The following is a 26,398-nucleotide window of genomic DNA, read 5'->3' as shown; positions in this document are numbered from 1 at the left end:
CCTGTCCATCTGTCTGTCTGTCCATCTGCTGGCTGGCCTCTGCTGACAGGAGAGAGAGGACAGCAGAAATCAGAGTGAGATCTCAAAGGCAGACATCATGACGACAGTGAGAGCACTGGCCGTGTCTCTGCAGGGTCTCGGTGGGTTTGTGTCTGGTTCACCAGGGGTATCACACTGCGTTCCTTCTGGATCAGATCAGAGCAAGGATTTTCTCATTATAACCAGATCTCTGAATGCACTTACTAGTTCAGTCCCTGGAATATTTTATCGCTTTCCCTTTTTTGACAACTTGGCATTTTTCACTCCCCTGCACGGTAGCAGCTTTCACAGGGGAGGAACTTTATTCCCCCGCTGCCTTTCTAAATGCCTTTTTTTATTGTACCTAATCAATCTTGCCGTGTTACTAAGAGCAACGTCGCCGCTGGCCAGTCGAGAAGCTGGAGCTGTGCGTGGCCTGGTGTGTGCCAGCACAGAACTGCCTTTCATGGGCTCTCCTGGCTGAGTTACCGGCACTGCCGAGATCGCCGCCCTGATAAAGCAGTATTGGAAGCACTGTGTGTTTCAGGCTCTCCGCCGAAAGGATAATTTTAGAATACTCTTCCCCTCGGTAATAGTAATTTTACAGCAGTGTAACTGTTGAATTTAAGAGTTAGATCAGTGTAAATGAAGGCAGAGTCAGCTCCTTTCTTCGAAGGCAAAGAACTAAACTCAGCAGTTATAAATGTATGAAAAAATCCAAATGTGCATACACACACAAAAATCGACCTCCTCTTACAGCAGTACTCTAAATAATTAATATAATAACTTGCTTACAAATTCAAGCTAGGTCTGTTATATTAGTCAAGACATTTCAGAGTAGTTCTCTCCTTTTTTATTTTCTCTGGCTTCACATGCGCCCATGAAAGTGGGTAGCTCCCACCTGCATCAGGAGCAAGCAAGCATTTCTCATCAAAGAGCTGCATTTTCAAATGGGCCTTTTACCTCACTTGCAGGTTTCCAAGCATGTTTTTCTGTGTTTTTGTATTCACAATTTTCTGTTTCTCCAGAAAAATAAAATATGGCCCATTAAATCCACTTTCCTAGGGGCAATTCTTGCAGTTCTTTGCAAACAAAGCGCTTAAAAACAACTTGTAAGGTGATTTTCTAAACAAACGTAGTAAATAATCCTGAAATTATTTACATCTGATTGGCACTGCTTACTTAGATGTGGGATGCTGGTGGTATGAACGACTCCAAGAAAGCTGTTTTGGGTTGTGTGCTCACTAATGCAGGCAGCTTTATTGCTTTTATGTGTGAAAAGCCTGACCCTTTGAATCTTCCTTTGGGGAGACTGAAGTTAGGCCCCTAAATAAAGCTGGCCTGATACTCAAAGGTGCTGAACAACTCTGCCTTCTGCTTAAGTAACAGGCAGCTGCAGCTGCTTAGCCTCCATTTTTATTTTATTTTTTTGGTTCCTACGAATGGATTTAGAAGGTTAATTTAAGAATGGGAGGTAGAAGTTACTGGTCCTTACAAAACTCATTTTCAGCAATGAAGTGAGAGGATGCTCTCCAGTGCTTGTGCGGATCTGCCTCTCTTCATAACACTCAGCGGTGCCTTCATGGGGCAGAAGGAACAGAAAAGGCTTTCTTTGAAGTGTTCCCAGAGCTACAGACGTTGTTGAAGGGTTGAGGACCTGCAGTACCCCCAAGTGATTTTCAAGCTGATTATGCTTCTTGCCAATGGTGGTCACAAGGTAGAAGCCTCAAACTATGGTCTTGAGGCTTAAAAAAAAGCACCTTTACTTCCCCAGAATGTAAAGGTTGGCTCTTTGTATCCTGGCTTTGCTGCAGTTGCATGGCTCTTCTTGCCTCGGGTGTGACTTAGAAGCAGAGCGTGGCTCATTCCTGCTGTCCTTCAGGTAAAGAAATCAGATTCCTGTACCACCACCTGGCTGCAGGTGCTAGAAAATCCTTGCCACAGTTTACTCTTTGCAATAGTTGTTTTATCATTTACTTTTTATTTTTACTTTTGCACTAGATTAGGATACAGTGATGCAGTACGCTGCAACTTCCCGCATGTGGGCAGTTCATTGGGTCAGTGGGTGTCTGAAAAGGCACTATGTGTATTTGCTTGCAATTTGCAAGTCACTACATGTATTTGTGGAAGCCACACCTCTACTAGAGACAAGGTGAGCCAGCTGTCATTCCAGCTTAGTGACCTGGGGTTAGATGACTTGGTGGCACAGTGGCAAAGCTTTCTGCCATGTTGGTGATGGCCGCCTGGTTCCTGCTGCTGCCAGAAGCTTGCTGTGGGCTGGGAGCCCATTCCATATGCATGAGAGCAGGATCGCTGAGTCCTCCGAATAAGTAAGTTTGCTAGACATCATTTCTACTTATGGGGAAAAGAGCAGTGGTTCTTGCACACAGCTACTTGCCAGCCAGCCCTCCGAATCTGTGTTACATGACTTATCTCGCTTACCTAAGCTGTGAGCAGGTCTGTGCACAAATAACAGTGTCTGTATTGCCATTTGCACAGCAGTGAAGTACGAGACAACACGAAGGCTTAAATTAGCTTTCAGCTCATTGACAGGTAAGGACAGATACTGCAGCAAATAGCAAAGCCTTCCTGCATCTGCTGCTCTGTGTGACCACGTGTGCAGTGCTCTGATACGACCAAGCGACCTGTAAACTCATACCGGATACGTCTGGCTAATAGCAGTGGATTAGCCTGCCATTCTTTTGGGCATGCATCATGCCAAGCAGCATTTCCATGCGGAGGGCAGCAGGCTTAGATCCTGCTGGTACTGACACTGACTTTGGGGATGAGTGCATGCCACTGACTGACCTCGGGGGATGGGTCCTTTGAGGATTGTATGATAGTCACACGCCTCCCAGATCACTGTTACGACTTGTGCCTTTCTGAATAATGAAGAGATGTGCTTGTGGCCACACAGCTGGGCAGGTTCTTGTATACCTAGCACCAGGGCACTGACACAGAGAAGTTATTCCAGCTGTGCTGACAGTGACTAACGAGTGGCTGCAATCTTGTCTCACTGTTGAAGCCACTTGCTTTTGCCCTTGTTCTGTCCTTTTTTGAATTCCATGCCCACTCACACAGGTGAGTTTGGATAGGATGAGATGTCATCAGATCTCCACGAGTTAGATTATGAGGAAGACGCAAACACAAAGTTGCACGCATAGCTTAGTCTTCCTTGAGGAAGAGTTAGGAAGATCTGAGAGTAAAATTCAGCACAAATTGTTTAGATTAAGAAAATATATACGTTCTTCGCTTGACTTGCCTTTAAGCATTTCCTTAAAAGTACTAAAAGAACTCTTTTAATGAAGCATAAAAATTGATTGTTTCTTGCCAGGAGGGATCTTCTTCAATCTTCAGATATTAAAGACTTCATAAGAACCACAGGAAGAATATCTTCTTGAATCATTTACATTTTTCCCCTTTTGCAGGCTTATGTAACCATGCAGAAAATCTAATAATAAGTGTGCTATTAGTATCCAGTGTGGCACCTTCCGCAAGCTGAGGTGTCGTATTATTACAAATAATAGTGCAGAAATGTTGTAGACACGGAGAGCTTCCATACGTGGCTTATTTGAGTAACCTTTATCAAAAAGATCTTAGGTTAACTGAGTCAGTCTTTGCTTCTGTTTTACTATTCTATTTTATTGTTTGAGAGAGGAAGAGCCTTGCTGCTTGCTTTTGTTTCTGTGAAGTCTGGTGTGCTATTAATGGCGTTGAAAGGAATAGGCTTGGAGCAGTACTCAGAACCAGGTGTCTCGTGGTCTTTTATTTTTACATACACGCCCACTTCGTCTTTGTTCACCCACCCACAGGCTCTTTAGGATCAAACCTGACCTACAAGCATCCCTTACAGTTCTGGTCTCAGGGCTGGCAAGGCTACTGGACGTGAGCTGCTTGTGCAGGCTTTGCTGGAAGATGAGCAGCCTATAGAGCAACAGCAAGGGGAAAAAAAGCAGCATCTTTCCTTTTCTTAATCGTTTTTGCTGTTCTTTCGCCCGTTCTCAGAGCATCGCATCCCTTTGCAGGTGACCACCGCATCATCCCTCTGTGGACAACTCTTCTGGTATCTCTTCCCCCAGGTCCTCTCTTGTCTGGTACGATGTGCTTGAAGGCACTGATAGAAAAGTCATAATAATAAAACTGATGTTACTTGTGCAATTGCATTGCTGAGCATTCCTAATATCCGCCCCTGGAAGAAGGAAGCACGTGAAAATGCCTCAGATGGCATCTCCCTAATCCTGACATGACAGCACTTTTCTTAACAAAAATGCTTTAGAAATTCATCTAATCACCAAAAGAAACTGCTGAAAGTTCAGGGGATGGCAGAACGGTGCTGTCTTTGGAGATTTAACTTCACTTCCTCCCTATGCACTCCCTCCCTGTACGTACAGGGATGCTGCTTCCCTAATGTCCATCTCATCTTCGCACCACCTTCAGAGCCCCTGCCTGCAGCCTGTCTCACTCAGCACCGTGTCTTTCTTCCTAAAAAGCTGACAGTCCGGGAGCATGGGTTCAAAGATGTGTTTAAATGTGAGTGTGACTTGAGACCCAAGGAGACAACCATAACCTCACCAATGTGATCCCAACACAGCCATTCGGAGCAGGTGATGCTTTGGGCTTGTAGGCTTTGTAGAGAGGCATAGATAGGATAGATAACCTAACCATTGCTCTTGATAACTGTGACAATAAACCTCACACAACCACTGAAAAAAATTGGTAACCTCTACCCCAAAATACTCAACAAAGATCCTGGTTGCTTGCTATAACCTCCTGGGAAACAGCTAGGGGAAACTGCATTTCTCAGAATCCTCCAGTACCTCCTATGACTGTTGTCATTCCATTGTGCTGTGCTGAACTGAATGTTGGCATAGTTGGAACAGCTGATCCAGTTCACTTATGTGTAAAAGACTGTGCACAATATAACTCTGCAGGGTTGTTTTACTGTGTTTTCTCCTGTGTGCCTTCCTGGTGCTGGCTGGCAGGGACCTAATCCTGCAAGTTACTGAGCACCATGAAATCTCATTAAAGCCAATGCATTCATCTTCTTGGTAGATGGTAACTTTATTTGTTGCAGGTTGTGGTGCTGCTTTGGCTATGGAAATAAAGCTATTTTCAAAGGTCATTGTGCTGTAAGATTTCGTAAAGCTGTACTCAGACAGTGGATCTCTCTGTACTTCTCCCAGCTAATCCTGGAGACTTATTTCTTTCTCCTTTGGAGTTCTTACTTTGATTTCCTTTTTTTTTTCTTTTTTTTAATTAACGTATTTTTTTTCATGGCCTCCTAGTTCCTTAGCTTTACAGCCCTTCTCCTACTTGGGTGGGTCTTTTTATTCTTCTCTTAGCTGTGGATCATCTCCTAGCAGTGGTAACTATGGGACTCCTGAGGTCTCTGTCGCTTTGAAGCACTCATTCAAAACCAGATTGGATAATTTCCTGGCCTGTTTCCCTTTTCATTTACTTTGAAACATGTGATAAGTTTGTTTATAGAAGCCAGGGTGGTTGATGCCAGCCTGAAGAGAGTCTGTTTTCCCTTGATGCACTCCTGAGTGACTGTGACACTATCATGCTTACTGCGATGAAGCCTGGTCTGGTTTTGAACCCTTCATGGAAAAGCCTGGATTTTGCTTTTCTGGAGTCACTTAGCCTTAGATGGCATTGTCATACATATCTTTTCAGTTTGTTTTTATTATAATGTAGAGACTTAGCTCAGAACTCTTTCATTTGGTCTTTCACCAGGTTGATTTTATGAGAAAAATACGGGTTGTGGCACTTAGACAATAAGAATTGTTTTTCTGAACTGGCAAAAGCCAGTGCCCAACCCTTGTAAAACTGTCCTTGAGAAGGAAACCTGTCTACTATCCAGGGACAGCAGTGCAGGTGATTTCTGTTGTTGCGAGGTATGCACCTTTAGGTTAGCTTTGAGGCGGTGTGTCCAGCTGTTTGGGGAGGTGTATGGTAGCACTTGTGCAGGGGAAGAGTCAGTCCCTTGTGTGCCTGAGGGAGAGGGTTGCACTCTGCCATATTTCTTCTGTGCTTTTTCTTTTTTTTTCCCCATTGCTCATTGGTTAAGCTTTACTGGCAAAGGAAGAGTGAGGTCAAGACTGCACTGTTTATTTTGTTTCTCAGCTAACTGAAAAATACAGCCTTTCGTAGCTGCAGGCTTCCAGGAACCAAACCTAATGGCCAGCGTTTGGATTTTACCACGCCAGCCATTGTGCAATGGTGTAAAGGTTAAGGTGGGTCAGCCCTACCTCAGGGCTCTGCTGCGCATCAAAGGCTCGCACATAGTGTGCGGTCCCAGAACACAGCTCAAAAAAGGCTGATGTACCACGCTGTGTACACACAGGTGTTGCTGAGGATGGGGCTTCAGGGCTGGCCTGGGACGTAGCTGCCTGCCTGTGCCCAGCCCACTGCAGAAGCCTCTCCCTGGGAGCTCATTAGAAAGGCACAGGGACAAGAAGCAGGCTCCTTCCTTTCTCTGATTTCACAAACTGAAGCTTTTCTTGTGCTCAGTGATCATCACATGCCTTCTCTAGTGACAGGGAAGGAGGCTGCTCCCCTTTCAGCCTCTCCCACTCGTAAGCTGTTTATTCACATTAAGTGGTGAAGAGGCTGGATCATCCATACTTCTCCAGTGTGTCCTCAGTTAACACAGGATTCTGGCAGTTGTGTCTCTGATTATTCTCTCACCATCCCTACCTTTTAAAAATATTTCTTTTTAATTGCTGCTTTGTCAGCTGTGTAATATTGTACTTGGATCCAAAGGTGCTTGTTAAATAAGGGATTTCAAGCTGCAGGGGACTGAGCTGATCATTATGAGTCTGAAAATGGGACCTGTGAAGCATGTTACCCAAGGCCTCCGTGGATAGTTAAATTAAATGAATGCCTTTGTGATAAATAGTGTTTTTTTTTTCCAGATTAATCAATTGTGTAAAAGCAGGGAGTAAGCATTAGCAAGCTGGATGGGAAGGGCTGGAGAGCCACAGCTGCTACCTGCTTCTATTGCTATGTCATTAATGAACAATGAAAGACTAGATACCATCCAGTGGTTTTAGATCTTTTCATTTTTGTCTTTGCTCTTGCCTAAAGGTGGCCCAGAAAAGATGCCAATAGGCAGAAGGCAGCAGGAAAATGGAGCAGAAAAGCGGTGCTGTGCAGCCATCCCAAGATGTCATAGGTCTGCCATAAACCTTACTGAGGTGCTTGCTTGGTGGAGGTGATAGTGAGGGAAAGGAGCTGCAGGAAAGGGGTGGAGAGTGACAAGGCTGTGGGATGAATTGTGGCTTCTGCCAAAAAGCTGTGCAACAGCTGTCATGCCTGCAAAAGACTTTTCTTTGAGTATTTTTTCTCTGTGCATGGAATGGCTCTGTCGGTAGGCGTGGATGTAATGCTTCAGCCTACTGGCCGGGTCTACCCAGGTCTGTGCCTTCACAGAGCAGATACAGCCTCTGCTTGTGTATCCACGTGCTGCTGCCTTGCCGTGGGACTCAGACTGTACACTCAGAGCCTGTCAACCACACAGCTTATCCATGAGAGAACCTTACATGAGGCTGGGCAGGTTGCCTGTGAGTACAGGAACAGGAATCCCTGCCCCAGCAAAGCAGGCATGAGATACAGTCTGCCCCTATGCTGCAGACTGGCCAGCAGGAGCAGCAGGAGTATGAAAGAAAAGGACTTGACTGGGCCACACAAAAAATGAGATAGAATTTGTGGGATTCCCACAAAAATATAAAGGTGGTCTCATCAGCCAAGGGCTACTTGGCCACACAGTGGTCTGATTTCATTCACTAGTTGCATCAGGGCCGGTAGCATTTGTGCTGTGTCACCATTTGGAGGGACATATCTGGGCTCATTCTTGCTTTGGTTGCCTGAAGTGCTGTGAAATATCCCTATGTGCAGCAAGGGGAGTGAGGAATGGGGTGTGGGAATACCCTCATCACCGGAGATCTGTGCAGAGAAAATGCAACCCCTGAGTGAGGTCTGGACTCCCCAGCGGCTGCAAAGGATATCATGGGGGGTAACACTTCCTACATTTACTCTCCATTGCTAATGGCCGTGGCTTTATCAAGCACAGGCATGACCCCTTTGGAGCAATAAAAAGCTAGTCTTTCTTCCCTTTCTTCCCTTAAGCTGTCAGCAAAGGTATTTTCTTTTTGGTTTGCTTTATTTTCTCATAGATGTAGAGAATGCAAGCTTTCTTGTTGTTATGGCTTGTGCTCCGTGGTCCCTGTGCTCTTGGTCTAGGGAGACTGCAGGTACTTTGGATAATCTTTCTCTTTCACTAGTAATTTAGAGAAGGTATAGATTTGTAGCACAGCTGTGTGAATTCAGGGGGAAAAACCAGTGCTAGCTGCCTTGTGTTTTCTATTTTTGTTCTGCAGTACTCAGCCAGCTCTTTCATGTGGCAGGAGCAATGAAGTCTCATCAATGAAAACACAAGCTGATAAGATCGCAGGGAAGTTTGAAACTACACCTTTCTCACCTTCTAGAGATCTTCCAGCTGTAAGGGAAAGATTTTGGGGTGACCATTTCCTCTCATCTGCATGCAAAACTGAAAGGTCCTGAAATAAATGAGCACAGAGCACTTTGTTTTATATCATCTCTTCCCCTCTCCTGTCTGTTGTGAGCATGTGTGGCTCGGGTGCATGCAGCAGCTGTGCAGTCAGGCTGAAAGCGAATGGCGTTTTCAGCTTTGTGCAAGTACCCTGATTTCTCTCTGAGTTCTCTCCACTTCTCTCTGAGTTCAGTCAGTGCTCCTTGCTTGCTGCAGAGTGGACCTTATTTTTCTGCTCTGTGTGGCTTCAGAGTTAAAGTACAGATGTAGGGACATCACCCAACTGCTGTTGGCCACATGGGATAAGTCTTCGCTATGGTAAACACAGAGCCAGCGCTTTGTAGAGGAACTGTTTGACTGTATTTCTCCTCTTTTCCCTTCCCAGGAAATCAGTTTGACTTGCAATTTTTCATTCTTGCACTCAAAACAATAAACAGCTCCTGCCTTGTACTTAACAGTGCGGGGAGGAAGCAGCTGGTCCATGCAGCAATGCAGGAAGAAGCTGTTGATGGCAGGATTACTTCACCCGGGCTGTCTGGAGGCGACGTGATTTGTCTGTTTTCTTCCCTGGTTGGTGAACCCTCTGGGTCATTGGAGCATTGGAACCTTCAGCTGGATGCTGCGCTGATTTGGCACTCACATGTGTGGCTGGCAGGCCCTGGTGCTGTTTTATGCCTACACCAAATGCCCTGCTTTCCCCAGAAAACTTACTGTAGCTGCAAGGTGATGACTGCAGACCCAGGAACTCCGTAATTTATGCTTCCCACGCAAACAAACATGCATATGCCATTCACACTCTCAGTGTATTAATAGTGATAGAGCAACATGTGTTTTCCGCAAGAGCCGTGCACCTGTTGAGGTTGTTCGGGGTCACCAGGCACTGCAGTGATGCTTTCTACAAGCTCCAGCATTCATTAATGAGGGAGGAAAGGGATTTCATGAGGCCCAGAGGAGCTGGGGTAGTGGTAGGGAACCATCCAGACATTTTAAGCCCGCTTCCTAGGTTTGTAGTGCTTGCGTGCTCAGCTTGAGAAGGAAAGCAAGTCTGGGAGCTGAGTTTGCTGTCTGTTACGGTCAAAATGTGGCATTTATTATAGATTGAAGCTTCTCAGTGGTTAAGGTCGGAATTTGTCCCGTGATGTGCATGGTGTGCAGTTTGCTGTGTGCAGTTTTGTGTGCCACAAATATAAGAAGGACATAAAACTATTGGAGAGCATCCAATGGAGGACTCACTCCAAAGATGACGAAGGATCTAGAGGGCAAAGTGCATTTGGAGAGGCTGAAGTCCCTTGGTGTGTTCAGCCCAGAGCAGAGGAGCTGAGGGGAGGCCTGATGGCGGCTGCAGCTCCTCACAGGGAGCAGAGGGCAGCGCTGAGCTCTGCTCTGTGTGACAGCGACAGGGCCCGAGAGAACGGCAAGGAACTGTGTCAGGGGAGGGGCAGCTGGGGGTTAGGGAAAGGTTCTGCACCAGAGAGTGGTGGGCATGGAACAGGTTGCCCAGGGCTGTGGTTACAGCCCCAAGCAGCCAGAGTTCAAGGAGTGTTTGGGCGATGCTCTCAGACATGGAGTTTGAATTTTGGGTGGTCCGTTGTGGAGCCAGGAGTTGGACTTGAGAGTCCTTGTGGTTCCCTTCCAACTTGGGATGTTCATTGTTTCCATAGGGCTCCCATGAAGGCGCACTGATAAAAGCTTTTTGTTCCTTGGGTCTGTTTGCTAGTCTGAAGCCACTATTACAACTGTTCTCTTCCATTTTACAGGCCAAAAATGGGTTTTAGTTGAAGTTTCTTGGGAGATTGTTTAACAATGACCAAATCCTCAGTAGCTCAAGGACATGAAGGTTAAAGCAATGCTTCATATAAAAGAACACAAGTCAAACCCTGCTCAACATTCAGAGGCACTGAAAGCAACCCCTGGTGCATCAAAGCAGTCAGTGGCTTGTCCTCCCTCGCGGGTATTTGGGCTTGATGGAGTCTCTTGTGTTTCAGATGCTCTTAGGCAGAGATTTCACACTGAAGAGTCTAGAGGAATTTCAGCACAACTGTGCTTTTTCCTCTAGAAAAGCTGCAATGAGCAGACCTTGTAGAAAATAAAAGAATCAATGTCCTAGCTGTTTAATCTGGGCACCTTAGAAAAGTAGAAGCTGCAGATTGGAAAGCCATTTCTAGCTGAAACATGGTAACTGGAGAGAATCCTTGTACCTGCCTGCTGGATGCCATCTCCCCATTAAAGGGACTAGAGCAATTGTAAGTGGGTAGGAAAGGGAGTGCAGGATCTTCAGCTGAGTCCTTCCCACAGAATGGCAGTTTGGAGCTCTTTCTGCCTAGGATACTCGCTCAGGTCAACTGAAGAACCTAGGAGGAAATTATTTTATGTATTCCACATACTAATACATGCAAAGTTTTGGAGAATTTTGGGTGGAAATTAATGGTGATCTGTAACACTCTGGTTCCCAAGAGAGAGGCACAGGTGAGTGGAGGGTGGTGCCTTCAGGATTTACAAAAGGCCTGAGAGGCACAAGCTTCCATTGTAACTGGGGGGCTTCTGTTGAAAGGTTTTTGAAAGCTTTTGTATCCCTCTGAGTCTCTGAATAGGCTCTGCTATAAGTTACGTCTTTTTCTTCAGCCTTCCTGTTGTTTTGTTGTGGTTTTGGTGTTGTTTTTGGTTGTTTGGGGGTTTTTTGTGTGTGTATGTTGTTTGTTTTGTTTTTCTTAATTCTATTATGTTGACTAGGGTGAAGTTTGACCTACAGAAAGGCCATTGTTTCAAGGTAGCTGTCTTGTGCAAAAGATTTTCGTTATTGTGTATTGCAATTTGTAAATGCAGGTCCTCTTTTAGTTCCCCTCATACCCAATTATACAAATTAAAAGTTTTCCTCTAAGCAAAATGGAAACTAACCAGATAAAGCCATGAGGAAACACTAAGAAAACAGATGAAGGAAATCACATTCTTTGTCATTTCTATTCTTAACTCCTATTAGAATGGACAGAAAATACATCCTTTGAATCCCCAAATTTTCAGCCTAAAGATACATAGAAAGAATGGCGATACACACAATATGTATCCTATATCCTTCGTTATAGTTTCCATTGTGGCAGTCCCTGGTGGTGTTTTCTATTCTGAGGTTTTATCAATCTGAGCAAGTCTGTTCCTGAGGCTTTGCTGAAAGGCAAAAGGGTGAAATAACGTTATGTCTACAGAAATGTCAGAAGAAATGCTTTCTAACGTGCTGTGGATCATTAATTTGGCTTCAAAGAAGTGTTTTATACTTGGGGATTTTTCTGAACAGCTGCGGGAAGGATTTTTTACTCTTGGACAGGGCATGTTCCCCACAAGGTAACCTTGTAAAGCATTTTCTCTAGTAATAGGATTGCAGACAAATACTTTTGTGCATTTCTCCTCCTGTTTTATCTCTGCTCTCCCCTAGAACTCCTCTTGATTCCTTGATATTTCTTCAGGGTGACATGAGGACACTGTACCAGAAGTGGAAGATGAGAAAAGCGCAGTGTTAAAACAAACCAAAACTGGGATGATTTACTAGGGCTGGGGCGATAGCCTGCGTGATCAGGGTCATTTTGCAAACATCAGGGGACAAGTTTTGAGTGTAAAATCTGTCGTTAATGAATCTGAGAAATAGCATTCCCCTGGAAGTACCAAGTAGATCAGAAATTGCTGAATGAGTTTTAAAAGAAATAATCATCAACATTATTATGAGGAAGCAGAATATCAGCATTTCTCTGTCATTTTCAGAGCTTTAAAATATCTGGCTTCCTTATTAAGGTCAATTAAGCAATGGCAGTAAGTAATGTGCAAAGGAACTTTTTTTTTAATAAATCATGATTCTTGATAATTGATTCTGCAGCTTTGAAAGAAGGTGTTTAGGTGTTTTTTTTTTTCTTTTTTTTTCTTTTTTTTCTTTTTTCTGACTAGCCCAAGTCACTGCACTTAACAGCTTGTAAGAGTAAAGTAGAGTAGTGGTGAGGGCATTGACTGAAATTCAGCACAGTTAACTGAACTGGCAGCAGCCTCCAGCTGTCTGCATCCCACTTCCTTCCTTTCCTCTCTGTCCATTTTGCTCTGTTTTGAACAAGAGACCTGTACATTTCCCTCACCACCACAGTTTTCAGCTGGCCTTTTGCTGTAACCTGCTGCCAGTTCCAGTCTGCAGTCTCCCCTGACAAACTCGAAGTGTTCTGTTCCAATCTCTGAAGTGGAAGTAACAAGAAGAGTTCTCACTCCGCTGAGATGCGATGAGGTTACTCCATTAAAAGTTGCAATAGGTTCCTGGTGATTAGAGATACGGATATATATAATTAGCCAGGGACCAAACGGAGAGCTGGAAACAGGATCTGAGAGTCCAGCTTCTGTCTGCTGAGCAATTCCTTCCAAAGATAAAGTATTTTAAGTGCAGGGATTAAATTTGAAATGAAACGTGCATGACCAGATAAGTATAAACAGCAAATACTAGCAAATAAAACAAAAACTACCCTCTACCTGGTGCTGTCAAGGTTCTGTAAATCCTTCTGGTCATTTCTGCTGTTTATCTGCTTTGTGAAAGCCCAATCTGGAGTACCATGTTGTGCTGAGTAGTGCTAAGGAACAGGCATATTTGTTGCATATGTTTTTTTCACTTAAAAAAAAAGTGTACTCTTTCTGGAAAGTTAACAACATGCATCAGTCACAACTTCACTTGTTTCCCAGGAAACAGTTCTGTGCCTTTCCTGTCCTACTAAAACACAACACATGGAATCACAGAATCACAGAATCAACGAGTTTGGAAATTTTTCCTGATATCCAACTTGAACTTCCCTTGGTGCAACTTGAGGCCATTCGCTCTTGTCCTGTTGCTTGTTACGTGGGAGGAGAGGCAGACCCCCACCTCACCACAACCTCCTTTCAGGTAGTTGTGGAGAGCAATAAGGTCTCCCCTGAGCCTCCTCTTCTCCAGACTGAACAATCTCAGCTCCCTCAGCTGCTCCCCATAAACCTTGTGCTCCAGACCCCTCGCAGCTTCATTGCCCTTTTGTGGACACTCTCCAGGGTCTCAATGTCTTTTTGTAGAGAGGGGGCCCAAAACTGAATGCAGTTCTTAAGGTGCAGCCTCACCAGAGCTGAGTAAGAGGGATGAGTACAGAGTGCTGGTTACACTATTTCTGATATAAGCCAGGATACCGTTGGCCTTCTTGGCCACCTGGGCACACTGCTGGTTCATATTTAGCCAAGCATCAATCAGTGGGCCCCCATGTCCATTTCCTCCACACAATCTTCAAGCCACTCTGTCCCTTGCCTCTAGTGTTGCCTGGGATTGTGGCCAAAATGCAGGACACAGAACTTGATCTTGTTAAGGTTTATTCCGTTGGCCTCAGCCCAGCCATCCAGCCTGTTCAGATCTCTCTGTAGGGCCTTCCTACCCTGAGGCAGATCAGCACTTCCTCCCAAGTTGGTGTAATCTGCAAACTTAGTGAGGGTGCACTCGATGCCTTTTTCCTGGTCATCAATAAAGATATCAAACAGGACAGGCCCTGATACCAATGCCTAGGGAACAGCACTTGTGACCGGTCAGTAGCTGAATTTAGTTCCGTTCACCACCACTCTCTGGGCCCAGCCCTCCAGCCAGTTTTTTACCCAGCAATGTGTGAAAGTGTACCTGTTCAAGCCATGGGCTGCCAGCTTCTCCAGGAGAGTACTGTGGGAGGCAGTGCTAAAGTGTTTGCTGAAGTCTAGGTAGACTACATCAACAGCCTTTCCATCATTCCTAGGCACTGTAGAAGGAGATCCAGTCGGTCAAGCTTTCATGAGCCCATGCTGGTTGAGCTTTGTCCTCATTCAAGATGATCTGTTCCATGGTCAGGCTGACAGGCCTGTAGTTCCTCAGATTCTCCTTATGACCCTTCTTGTAGACAAGTGACATTGACAAGCCTTCAGTCCTCTGGGACCTCTCTGGATTGCTAATAGATGGTGGAAAGCAGCTTGGCACTCACCTCTGTCAGCTCCCTCAGCTCTCTTGGGTGGTTCCCATCTGTCCCCATGGACTTGTGACAGTTTCTCAGTTTCCACCTGAATCATGGGGGCTTTATTCTGCTCCCTATCTCGAACTTCCAGGTCAAGAGGTAGAGTAACCTAAAGATAACTGGTCTGACTTTTAAGAACAGGAATAAAGAAGGCATTGAGAACCTCAGCCTTTTCCTTATCCTCTGTGGTCATGTTCCCTGCTGCATTCAGTAAAGGATGGCGGTTCTCCTTAGCCCTCCTCTTACTGTTTATTTGTAGAAAAGGTTTTTGTTCTCCCTTACTACAGTGGTCAGTTGAGTTCAAGCTTGATTTTTGCCTTTCTGATTTTCTCCCTGCATATCCTAACAACTTCTTTGCATTCTCCCTGAGTTGCCCATCCCTTTTTCCACAGGAGATAGACTCTCTTTTTCTCCTGGAGCCTCAGAAAAAGTTTCCTGTTCATCCATGCTGGTCTTCTTCCCCTCTGGCTCATCTTGCGGCACACGGGAACAGCCTTCTCCTGTATCTCTGAGACTTCATTCTTGAGGAGCATCCAGCCTTCCTGGGCTCCAGCTCTAATGATTCCTTCCATGGTGAGAAGAGCAGTTGTGTGGCGGCATTAAGATAAATTCCACATTGTGTTGAAGCTACTTTCTGAGGAAAGCGGTGGATTGACAGTCTTGAGCCATTTATATGAGATTTTTGCCTCCATGCCTTTGCTTCAGAGAGCTCTGCTCAGCACATGTGGAGCCCAGTGTCCCAGTTCAGCAAAGAGCTCACGCCTGCCCTGAAGCCAAGTATCTGCATGTTCTCAGTGATGCGACTTTAAGTAGGCTGGTTCCCTGTGGTTTCAAGTTAATAGCTTAAGTGGTTTCAAGTCCTGTGCTAGGTCAGGACCTAGGGAAACACCAGCTTTGATCTCTGCTTAAATGAATTGAAGTCACTTGGACAGCTCTAAATTGCACAAAGGTACCCAGTGACTGGATCTCTATTAAAAACATTGTGTTTGGATGTGGGCAAACGTCACTCTGATGGGGAAAAAAATCATTAGTAGAAAAGGAAAAAAATCTCAAAATTGAAAATTATTTTGTTTATACTGTAAGGACTGGTATTTACTTTTGCAGATTTGTTTATACAAGTTTTGAGGACAACTGGATTTTTATCATATGAATCTACTCAATTCCCAGCAAACTCCCCTACACAAATACATAGGACATTTCCTTAGAACTGTTCAAAAAAAAAAAAAAAAGAACAGGGTGAGCAGTGTAATAGGTGACATGAGTGTGGAAAATTGAGTTTGCTTTTCTACCAAAGCAAAGCTGAAGTAGTTCTGAATCATGCATATACATAGAGCAAGTGCAACCAGTAGTAGGGAACAGGGATGTAAGCATGTTTTGAATGGTTTCAAAACTACGTGGAAATTACTGTCCCTTGTACAAGCCATTAGCACCTAAACTTTCCTCTTCCCACACTTGATTCCTACTTTTTTCTGTGATTTTTTAATATACCATATCCTGCACAGCCTTCTGTTGGACACTGGGTTTTCTTCTATTTCTTTATTCATAGAACCAACATAAAGAGCACCTTGAGCATAAGCTATAGAGCTGTAGATCATGTGCAGATCTGATACACTCTTCTGGTGATGAGCTGCCACACATTTCAGCCATGAAATTCAGTGATCAGGAGTAGAAAAATGCAGAGGTCAGATTAATTTTATTTTTCTGTTGCTTTTTGGCATTCATGGCTGCCTTGTTGCATTATTATTACTGCTTTTATAATTTTTGCCTCTCAGTGAGGGTTTGGAATTTGCCCACTGCCAGAAGCCTGATATGCCAGATGTGCTGTTGTGATAGGACTTATGAACATACCTAGAACGCGTTTGCTTTGCAAGCAATAGTTTGTGCTACTGGTTCCTAACTGCAAAAAGTATTTTACTATGTTTCTGCCATTGCTGGAATTCTGAATGCATCATCTCTACAGAATTATTTTGGAAAAAACATGGTGGTCAGCACTGTGTTGTCAAGGACACGTTTGAACATTAACCTATCGCAAGATCATTGTGATCTGAGAAGAAATATCTTCAGGAATCCAAATGCACTGTCAAAGTAAAATGAAGGTAGAGTTAGCAAGAAAAGATGGAAGAGGGATACTCTGCTTGCATTGTTTCTAAATGAGAGCTAAAGCTCTCCTAACTCAAGAGAGAAAGGGAGGCATAAGCAGAACTGGATTGGGGGTGGTTATGTGTGGTGAGGGAATCCCAGTAATGCCTGAGGCCCAAGGCAAGGCCAGCAAAGGACACCCATCATGTCACAGAGCAGTCGGGCTTCTGCAGCTCCCTCAGAGAGGTTGGGCGAGGCCAGAGGAGTTTTTAACACAAAATAAAATAAAGCAAAATAAATGGCTTTTTATCTGAAGAGACAGTTTTGAGGCAGCTTTAGGGTGTTCAGCCTCTTCAGGTGGGTGGAAGAAGGATGGCTTCTTTTTCTGTGTTAGTTAGGTAAGGAAATTTACAGTGGGAAATGTGTTAGGTCTGTAGAGGATACCTGTGATTTTAACCACAGTAGTTCACCATTCCAGTTAGAGTGGCACACACGTGGGGTCTGAGGAATGAGACTGTAGCCATGGTCTCTTAGTTAGCGTATCATAAAGGCAGGATTTTTACTTTACTGTCAGTTTCTCCAGGCTGGATGGAGAGCTGCAGTGCCTCTCTGTCCCTCTAGTGATCTGTGTGAGTTGTCAGCATGTCTAAAGCCGTGAAGAGAGGAATCAGAGAATCGCAGGATGTCTTGAGTTGGAAGGGTCCTTAAAGTCCATTTATTGCAAGCCCCTGCCATGGGCTCAACTAAATCAGATTGACAGTGGTCTCATCCAACCTAGCCTTGAATATCTCAAGGAATGGGGCATCCACAGCTTCTCTGGATGACCCGTAATGAGAAACAAGGAGCTGGAAGGATGCTGGGTATCAATATCTCCTGGAAGTGCAGTTGTTCTCATGATGGATGGATGGATGGTTAAGGAGCTAGCTCAGCATCCCTCTGCTGTAGTTAGGTCACTCTCTGCAGGCCCTGGGAAGGAAGACTCTCCCCAACACCTGGTTTCAGGTCAGGCTGGGATGTTGAAAGCATCAGAGTAACATTTACTCAGCAGGCAACAATAAAAATGGAAAAGAGTACGTTTAGGCTGGCCTGGACCTCTTCTAGCTTCCTGAGGCAGGAGTATGGTCCAAGCACCTGTACTGTGAGGTCCCCACATGCTTATCAGCATCCACCACTTGCAAGCAAAATTAGGAAATGTGAAACGATTCAGTTGCCCATAAGTAGTGTGTGTAAGGGTGTGATTTCGCTACCTCTCACTTCCTGCATCTCTCCCACTCTGGCTGCAACAGCCATCCCTGCTGGTTTATCAGCTTTTCAGTGGAGATGCCCATTCTTCATTTTGTTCTGCAAAATGTCCAACGCCAGAAACAGAGCACGGTTAAAACAAAATACCCCTCACACCTCCCCAGCTCTTTCCCTCCCTGCCAGTCTGGCAGCAGTGAGGTGGGTGATGGCACAGTTGTCAGCACCAACAGCCAGTGGTGACACGAGCCCTAACACCAGCAGTGACACCAGCAGTGACAGCAGCTTCTCCTCACTGGCCTCCCTTCTGAAGGCAGCCCTGCATCCAGAGGGTGCCAGGGAAGGGAGTGCTTCAGTTTCATGGCGGATGGACCGCAGGGTTGTGAACAAAGATCATCAGCTCCATCTCACCAGCTGGTTCTCTCAGCAGTTTTCACAAGAAGTGTGAAGAGAACACATTTTATGGGAGATATTTATCATTACCCAGTACTACTTAAATATAGCTCGTGGAGCAGGTTAGAGCTTGTTAGGCTTTTATCTTCTCGAGTTGGAGGATGATGTATTAATCCATGACTGTTGCAGCCTCAAGTGAATTACAGAGAGTCATCCCCAGTGAGTAAAGATAAATGACATTTCGAAATTAACCCATTACGCAGTCTCTTCCAATAAAGTGCTTACTAAAATATTAAATTGGAAATGAAGATGCTTCAGGTTTCATTTGAAAGCCAGAAAGACACTTAGACGCACTTCCAGTAGTGTCTGTCTTCTTTTTCTCAGAGATTTCATCTCTGCTGAAAGGTTTGGGACTGACAGCCCCAGAGGACAAAATCTGTATTAATCTACTGAGCAGGCACAGTAGCTACAGCGAAGCTGCTCTGTCCTGCTAATGTCTGTGCTGCAGCCTCTGCTGGGAGCGGGTCAGTCCCAGGGGGTGCAGTGTTAGCTCAGACCGTGCAGCATCTAACCTCAACAAAAAAGAAGAGCTGTTCAGCTCATTATTAAGCTGCACCTGCATTGATTCAGCTGGCTTTAACCGTTTACTTAACAGTTATGAGGCATTGCAGGCCTTCCAAAAACTTTGTAAGTCTTCCAGATTCAGCTCAACCCACAGTGCACCTTTGAGTTCGGCATTGCTCAAATATTTTAAGAAGGAATACAGTAATGATGCTGAAATTCACATTCAGCTGTCAGTGGCTGAAAGGCTTGGCTGTGCTGGTGGTCTCCTGGCTTGTCTCTCCACACCAATGTAATAGGGTTGCACAGAGGGAAAACCAACCCTGTTCTTCCAAAGCAAGCCACTCTGTTTTTAAAATAGTGTAAGGTGCACCTGTGCAGGTTTCATAAAGTCAGTGCTGGTGAGGTTTGCTTTGAAACAGGTAGCCCTGTATAAATATCTTTGTTCCAGGCTAGAGTCTGCATGTGTGACAACAAGAAGCAAGAGACCAAGTTTCTTCAGCACTTCCCTCCTGCAGCACACCCTGCCGCTGTGGTGGTTTCTATTCTCTAATGAGCATGAGCCTGATGGAGTCAGCTCCCTTCAGAGCAGCTGCCCAGTAGTACTGACTTGCACTTCCAGCCTGGGCTGGCTTCAAACCAGCAACCCAGAGGGCAGAGCCTTTTCATCGCGTTATCTATCCTGAAGCCATCAAGGCCAGTGTCCCGTTTTCTTTTGTTTCTGCTCATTCAGAGTCTCTTTCAGCTCATCCCGGTTATGATTTTCCTGCAAGGCTCTCGATTACCTTCACACGGAGGGTGTTTGGAAGACCAGGTGTGGCCCCTCGAGGCTCGGTGTCACGCAGTGTGGCTTGGCGTGGTGGAGCTTCCAGTGAGAGAGAGGGCTTTGCAATCGGCTCAGAATGTCCTTTTGAATAAGTCTGGGAACAACAGACACGATAACATATCCAAATAACTTTGGGACTTGAAGTTCCTCAATGTTGTAGAGGTGTTATGGAAGCAAAACTAGGCCTACTTTTATGGAAATCGTTTTAGAAGGAAAGATTCTGAAAGTTTGACTCTTTTTGTCAGTGCATTGTTAGTGTGCTACTACCGTGGTTGGGTTTATTAATAAAGTCCTCATATACAGAAGGCCTGATGTTGTTCCCATTGCAGTAAGTGACTCTGAGCATGTGGAAAAGAGCAAGACTTCAGGTAGTCACTCTTAAAAAGTGTTTTAATAGTTTTATTATCTGAACAGAATCATCCTATTGGTGGCAACTGCTCTGCATCCAGTGGCCATGTTCTGCCAGTAGGGAACGAAGAGGAAAGGCTGCCTTAGTTTAGCTCTTCTTCAAAGATTATATTTATATGCCATTAAATCCAAAACAAATGGCATTTCGCATGCGTATTTAACACTGTTTGATCACTGTTTGAGATCAGCAGTTGCATTTTTTCATGTTTGTCCTCACCTGCACATGAAGTGAGGACTCTTTGCAATGAATGTGAACTGAATGAGCCACCCTTCCTGCACAAATGTAAGAAAACCCTGTCAGCCCTCTTTCATCACATGGTTACGTGGTTAAAATGAGAGTAATGCAAAAAAAGTCAGCCTCAAGAATGTGTTGAAGGTGGGAATTAAGGCCCAGATGCACCCACCAACCTTCTCACTGTGTTTTCCATAGGCTTAAAGTTGGTGGCAAGAGGAGTGGGCACAAAACCAAGCAAAACTTTTTTATAGGCATTGACACAATGAATGCTTCATAGCAGTTGTAGATGTTTTTATTGACAGACTGCGCTGGTGCAGTTCTGCTGTTTGGGCAGAAGTGAGAGGGATGTTACCCACAGTGCTTTTTCAATTTTAGTAATTTTCTCCCAGAGTCAGAAGTGTGTACGTGCAGTCTCCGTTCTGACTCAGCCTCGTGTTGGTAGTGAGAGTGGCATTTTAACTGATAGCAAAGCAAGGACAGAAACTAACTTTAAAGACCAAGCAAGAATGACAGAAATCACAAAATGAGGAGAGTAAAGAAGGCAAATGCTAAAACAGTAGTTCAGAAAAGAACAAACAGAGTGTGGGGGGAAACAATTTTAGACCAGAACCATAGAGCAAGTACTTGTCCACAGACTGAAAATGAGGAAAGCTGCCATTCCTTGTCAGACCAGCCAGATTTTGAGTCGAAGCTGCTGAGCGACAGTTTTGCTTTAGCCTGGTCCCATGTCTTTTAATTAACCAGGGTTGTCAACCACATCTCGGAGATTTTGATGTGAGTGGGTGCTTGTCTCTGCTGATTTGCTCGATGCTTTGCATGCAGAAAGCAGCAGCTGCAGCTGGTGATTGCAGGACTGATTTGTCTGCAACTTGCACTGGAAAACTATGTGCAAGAGGCACCTAGGCTGATGGAAGCATTCAGACTGTGCAGTAGGTGGTACCAAACGTTCCCTTGGTTTTCTGTTAGCTCACAGTTTATCTGTGACATGTGTAGGGCTTTGATGGATGCAGGCAGTGCAGCTACCATTACATGCAGGTGCTCCCTGCGGATATGCTGCAGCTCGTGGTGCTCTCCCTTGCTCCTGTGAGGCTCTCGTGTGCCATACACTTCAGATAGTGGATGCTGAGGAACTCAGCAGAAGTCTTGGGCAGAGGTGTGACCTAAGTGGCACAGCTGAGGCACTACCAACGTTACCTCCACATTTGCAGCTCCTCACTGGAGCAGTTTCAGTGCAATTGTGCTGACTGGCAGACACAAAGCACAAAGCACAGCTGTCAAATTCACCTGTTAAAATCTGTCACTTTGGAGAGTCTTCAGCATTTTCATTGAAGAGGTGCAATGAGCGTGTTCCCACCCTTGCCAGCAGTCTGCTAGTGAGCTGAGGTTGTCCTAAGGCCAGTCTTTGTTAGAAGGTTTTGCTGATAAAGCTGTAGTAGTGCAGTCCAAGTGTAAAGCTTTATGAATGCAGCTTGGACTGACAGAAGATCTCTTTAACCCATTTCTCCAAACACCAAAAGCAGTGTCTGTACAGGAGACGTGTCCCTCCTCCCTCCTGAATGGGATGGGCCAGTAGGTATGGGTTCTGCTGAGATGCTGCAGCCCCTTCAGCCCCATTTCATCAGACAGCAATCCCTTCTCTCTCTTTCTCCTTTTCCCTCACATTAAATTGGCACAGTAGCTGTCATCTCAACCCAGCTGTGCATCAGAAGAGATACTGTGCTGCTTCAGCAGCAATCTGAGCCGAAAGGAAAGATTTTGCAGGCAGTGTTTAACCCATGGGCAGTGAGTTGACAAGAAAGGTTCTTTTTCCACTTCGACTCCTGGGTTTTGCCAACTGGGAGCAAGGTTGTGAATTTTCATGTGCATGGATAATCAACGTGGCAGTGTTTCAAAATGCTTTGCAAGGTTTTGCCCCAGCTAGGAGAGGTTTAAATCTAATTAGAAATATAATTAGAAATCATCTCTTGCAGGAGTTATTTTTCATTTCTAAGAAAATGTAACTTCCATCTGTAAACACAAAACAGAAATAAAAAAAAAAGAGAATCTGTATGTATCTACCATAAGGAGTCTCCAAGTCAAAAACCACACATGAAAAAGAAACTAAACCAAACCAGATTAACAGATGTAAACTCATTGTGCATTGTACATTCAGAAGAAAAGATCAGAGGAGGCAGAGAGGGAATGGTAAACAAATAAAATGCTGAAGAATCCCTGAAAGTGTAAATAATGCCGGAAAAAAATCTTTTCACCATAGCAATGGCAGTGGCACATGATGTTCCTTCCCATCATGGGATGCATCCCATCTATCACTTTGCTTTCACTGCTGTCATTTATTTGTCAGAGCCACGGCGTGTCTGAGAGCAGGCTGGAAGTGCCACGATGTTCCCTGTTTATCCCCCTTGGAACAAGCCTCTCGGTGAGATAAGGCAGCTTTTGTAAGGGACTCCCCAGAGAGCTTTCTTCTCCCAGGAAATTCTCTGCAGTGGGTTCTACTCTGCAGTGGGAGGATCTGAGCCTATTTCAACTGTTTTCTTCTCCAGGAGAGCAGCGCTTAAGTGCTGATTTGAAGAGGAATGCACAAAGGTTTTAAGCACTCAGACCCCCAGCTGAATCTCATTCCCTTCCCCTTATTTTGTGAGAGTGCTTCTGAAAGGCCCTTAGCTGAGGCAGAAACCAAAATCCTGTCGTTAGTGAGGTATGCCTGGTTAGAGAACAGGTTTTTGTACTAAGTCTTGCCTTTGCCTCAGTCTGGGGGAGCACTTCAAAGCCCTATAGGAAGTAACTGCTAATACATATTGGCAAACTGCAGTCAGACGTGCCTGTCACTACAGAAAGGCTAAAGCACAACTGCAGAGTGCTGTGCAAAGAAGCTGTTCAAGCTTATAGGGAAGCCTTGTCAAAAGAGGATGCAAGGTCATCAGCAGGATTCATTGGTGTGGGTCCAAAGAGTGCCAGTAATATCTGGACCTGCACCATCATGTATTTGGCTGTGATTGGAGCTGTAGAGCAAGTCGTGCATGATGTGTATAATGTGATGTGATGAATTTAAAAGGTCAAGATCACACTTCACTAGCATCAGAAACGAAACTCTGTAAGGGTGAATTTTGTGTTGAGGAAGCTATGGAGTCCCTCTTTGTAGCTGAATCCAAGGATAATATGAGAGTTGCTCTGAAAGTAATGCCTCTTGTTTTATGATGTTCTCCCACTATGTCAGAGATGGATGTTGGTAGGATGTTAGTAGAGGTTGAACCTTCCCACCAAAATTCCATTACATGTTGTTGCTGTGCAACAGATGGCTGCAGTGGGGCAGTCTCAAAGAATGGTGTCTGACATGGAAGTGAGTATGGAGCAAAGGTGTGGGATACTCCATGTGGAAAAAATGGCACTCATTGACATCCTTTAATGCTAGCTGAACATTTATGGAGACCAAACAGCTGATGTGAACACGGTGAGGGAATGAGTGGTGTGTTGCAGCAGTGACAGCAGTGATGTGAAAGGCAGGCCACAATTGGGACAGTCGTGCAGATTTTTACGAGCATGGCATGCAGGCTCTTGTCAATCAGTGGCAAAATGCATAACTGATGGTGGTGACTGTGTTGAAAAATAGTATTTTATAGCTGAGAATTTGATCCATCAAATAGGGTTATGGTTATTGCGCGTTTTATATCTGTTATTTCCCTGGAAATAAATAGGAGGCATTACTTACAGAGCAACCTGCATAGATTCCAAAGGAACCCTGTACCTTCTGATTGCCTCTGCCGTGCTTCCTAGTTCAGACCAGTGGATGCAGCTAAAGCCAGCAGCTTTGAAGAAGAGGAGATCAACATTTCTGTTTCAGGCTGTGTTTATATAAATAGGCAGCTGCTTGAATGTGCTGAAGTGTGAGGAATGTCAGCAGAGAACAGTAGAAGTGAGTGGAAATCTCTGAGAAATACCACTGAATACATTGGGCCACAGTTTAGCATTTTTTATGGGCATCATTTGCATTTATACTGTCAACACAGTGTGGATGAATGGAGGTACACACACAATTTGAATTTTTTAGTGTGTGCTTGAGACTTGATTCTGTTTCTCCAGCAGAAAAAAAATGACTTTTTTTCCGTTGTTTCGGGGATTAGGTAAATCCCATGAGTGATGACAACAGACAGAACTGGGGCTTGCAAAGATACGGAAGGGAAAATATACTTGACACTTGTGAGAAGTGAACTCTGAGCTGGCAGTGCAGTTAGACACGCAAGCCTCATTTCAGAATGCTGAGATATTGTCTTCTCATTCTCCTGCCTTGAATCATGAAACCCCACATTCTTCTAATGCTTCTTTCAGAGGCAGAAGTGAAATGATTCATATAAAGAGCCAGAATGCCTCAACCCACATCCTTTTTCTTTATCTAGATTGAACTAGAACCTCTACCAAACGTTGGATCATTTGGAATTTGTAGCATCTGTAGGCTGTTGTTCTTCTTTTACTGCCTCATGTACATGCGTCTGGTGACCTGCTTTAGAACTCACATAGCTGTTTCTGATGTTAGAAGTCACCGCTCACTGGATGCTCCCGAGTGTGATGGAGAGAACCAGAATGGAGCCATACTACGGTGTGGTGCCTTGGTTGAAGAAAAGGAAGATGCTGTTGGAAGAAGACTTGAGCAACCGAGTGGGTGGGAGGGAGAAAGCTAACATGAGTAGAGTGGGCAGAGGAGGAAAGAATTGCACTGTCTCTTGAATGAAGTAGTAATGTCAGGGAGGTGAAGTGGAAAGAACACGAGGAACCTCAAAGCTTTGGATCTTGTTTAGAGAACAATTAGAAATAGGGACAGTGGTAATGAAAGAGACAATGATTCTTGGATGACTTAAAGGCCCTTAGCTCAAGATTGAACTTCCAGAGAAGGAGTCCGACTTGAATGTAGACTGCACTGAGGTTTGGCCTATGTCCTGCGTGCTGTGGAAGGCAGAAGATGAGGGACTAGGAGAAAAAATGTTTCACCTTTAGACACCTTTTCTTGTCTTTCTCTTTTAGAATTCTATTACAGTAAAGGCAACTGGAGTAATTCTTGTTTTCTGATTAGTACTTCTTATGTGCTGTTGTCTGGTACAGTCAAAGAAGCACTGTTCAGCAATATTTCACTGTTCATTGATGGGTGAGCTACAATACATAGAATGCTCTTTTAGCTCGTGTACCAGGTGTTGATGGCTGGTTCCCCAGATGCTAGTAGGTACTTATGTGCTCTTCAGTACATACACCTACAGAGAAATTCAGGAAGGATACAAGAGCTGGGTCCAGATTGGTCTGGGGTCTTCAGCTTACGTTTTGCAGTGCATCTAAACTGCAGGCTTGTAGCTTGGCCGTATGTTAATCCAGATTCTTTGTGAGAGTATCTGATTTGCTGTTTGTACCATGGACCATGGCCTTAGAACATGTGTTCTGTTGTGCTGAGTTTTTTGTCTAGAGAGAAATAACTTGGGCTTGCACCAGGGACTACAGTTTTTGTTATTGCCCATCTGTAAGTAGTACTTCAGCGTAGCTGCAGTGCTCTGTATCTCCACGTCACTGTTATGAACTTGCTCGCAGTAACCTGCCATCCTGTATTTTTTTGCACAGGGCAGAGTGAGATAAGGGGAGAGATGCTGACTGCTTTCACGCTGTTGCTCAGCTTCCGCTGTGGGAAATGTAACACCTCTCCCCTTTCCTTATTGCCCAGCCTGGCTCACTACGTGAAGCTCTTCACAGTAAGTCAGCTCTGACTCTTGAGGCCTGCTTTTTGGAATAGTCATAAAGCAGCTTTCTTGTAGCTTGCTGGAAAAAACAAATGCAGTGAAAGTCATTCTGATGACAGCTAGAGGGAAGAAATAATGTTCCTTGCAAACTTACATGTCAGGACTAAAGAGAGCAAGTGCAAGAGCTGAGCAAGGGAGGGGGTTCCTATCTGATGCTTGAATGCTAGAGGATGTAGAGTTTTATGTTTACAGATACAAGAGTAAAACAAATTTCCATTAGCAATTGCTCCTATCATCAAAAAGCTCCTCTTCTTTCTTTTTTCTTTTCTTTTTTTTTCTTTGTGTGTTTCTTTTCTGCTTTGTTCC

The 26,398-nt window shown here is 44.6% G+C and overlaps 1 protein-coding gene across 8 annotated transcripts in view; it reads left to right on the top strand.

Moving 5' to 3' along the window:
* Window positions 1-26,398, top strand: part of ATXN1 (ataxin 1) — a 201,406-nt gene that overhangs the window by 155,246 nt on the left and 19,762 nt on the right. Inside the window, exon 1 of one of the 8 annotated variants that reach the window (XM_010708327.3) lies at window positions 25,713-26,044. The exons of the other annotated variants lie outside the window; for them this stretch is intronic. The gene's annotated coding sequence lies outside the window, so the exon portion shown is untranslated. Of the gene's footprint in view, window positions 1-25,712; window positions 26,045-26,398 lie in introns of those variants that run through there. 8 annotated transcript variants of the gene reach the window in all.

The sequence above is a fragment of the Meleagris gallopavo genome, chromosome 3, assembly GCF_000146605.3.
Source record: "Meleagris gallopavo isolate NT-WF06-2002-E0010 breed Aviagen turkey brand Nicholas breeding stock chromosome 3, Turkey_5.1, whole genome shotgun sequence".
In the NCBI taxonomy this organism is placed as follows: Eukaryota; Metazoa; Chordata; class Aves; order Galliformes; family Phasianidae; genus Meleagris; species Meleagris gallopavo.
The sequence above is the reverse complement of the archived record's forward strand: the minus strand, read 5'-3'. Positions and strand labels throughout refer to the sequence as shown.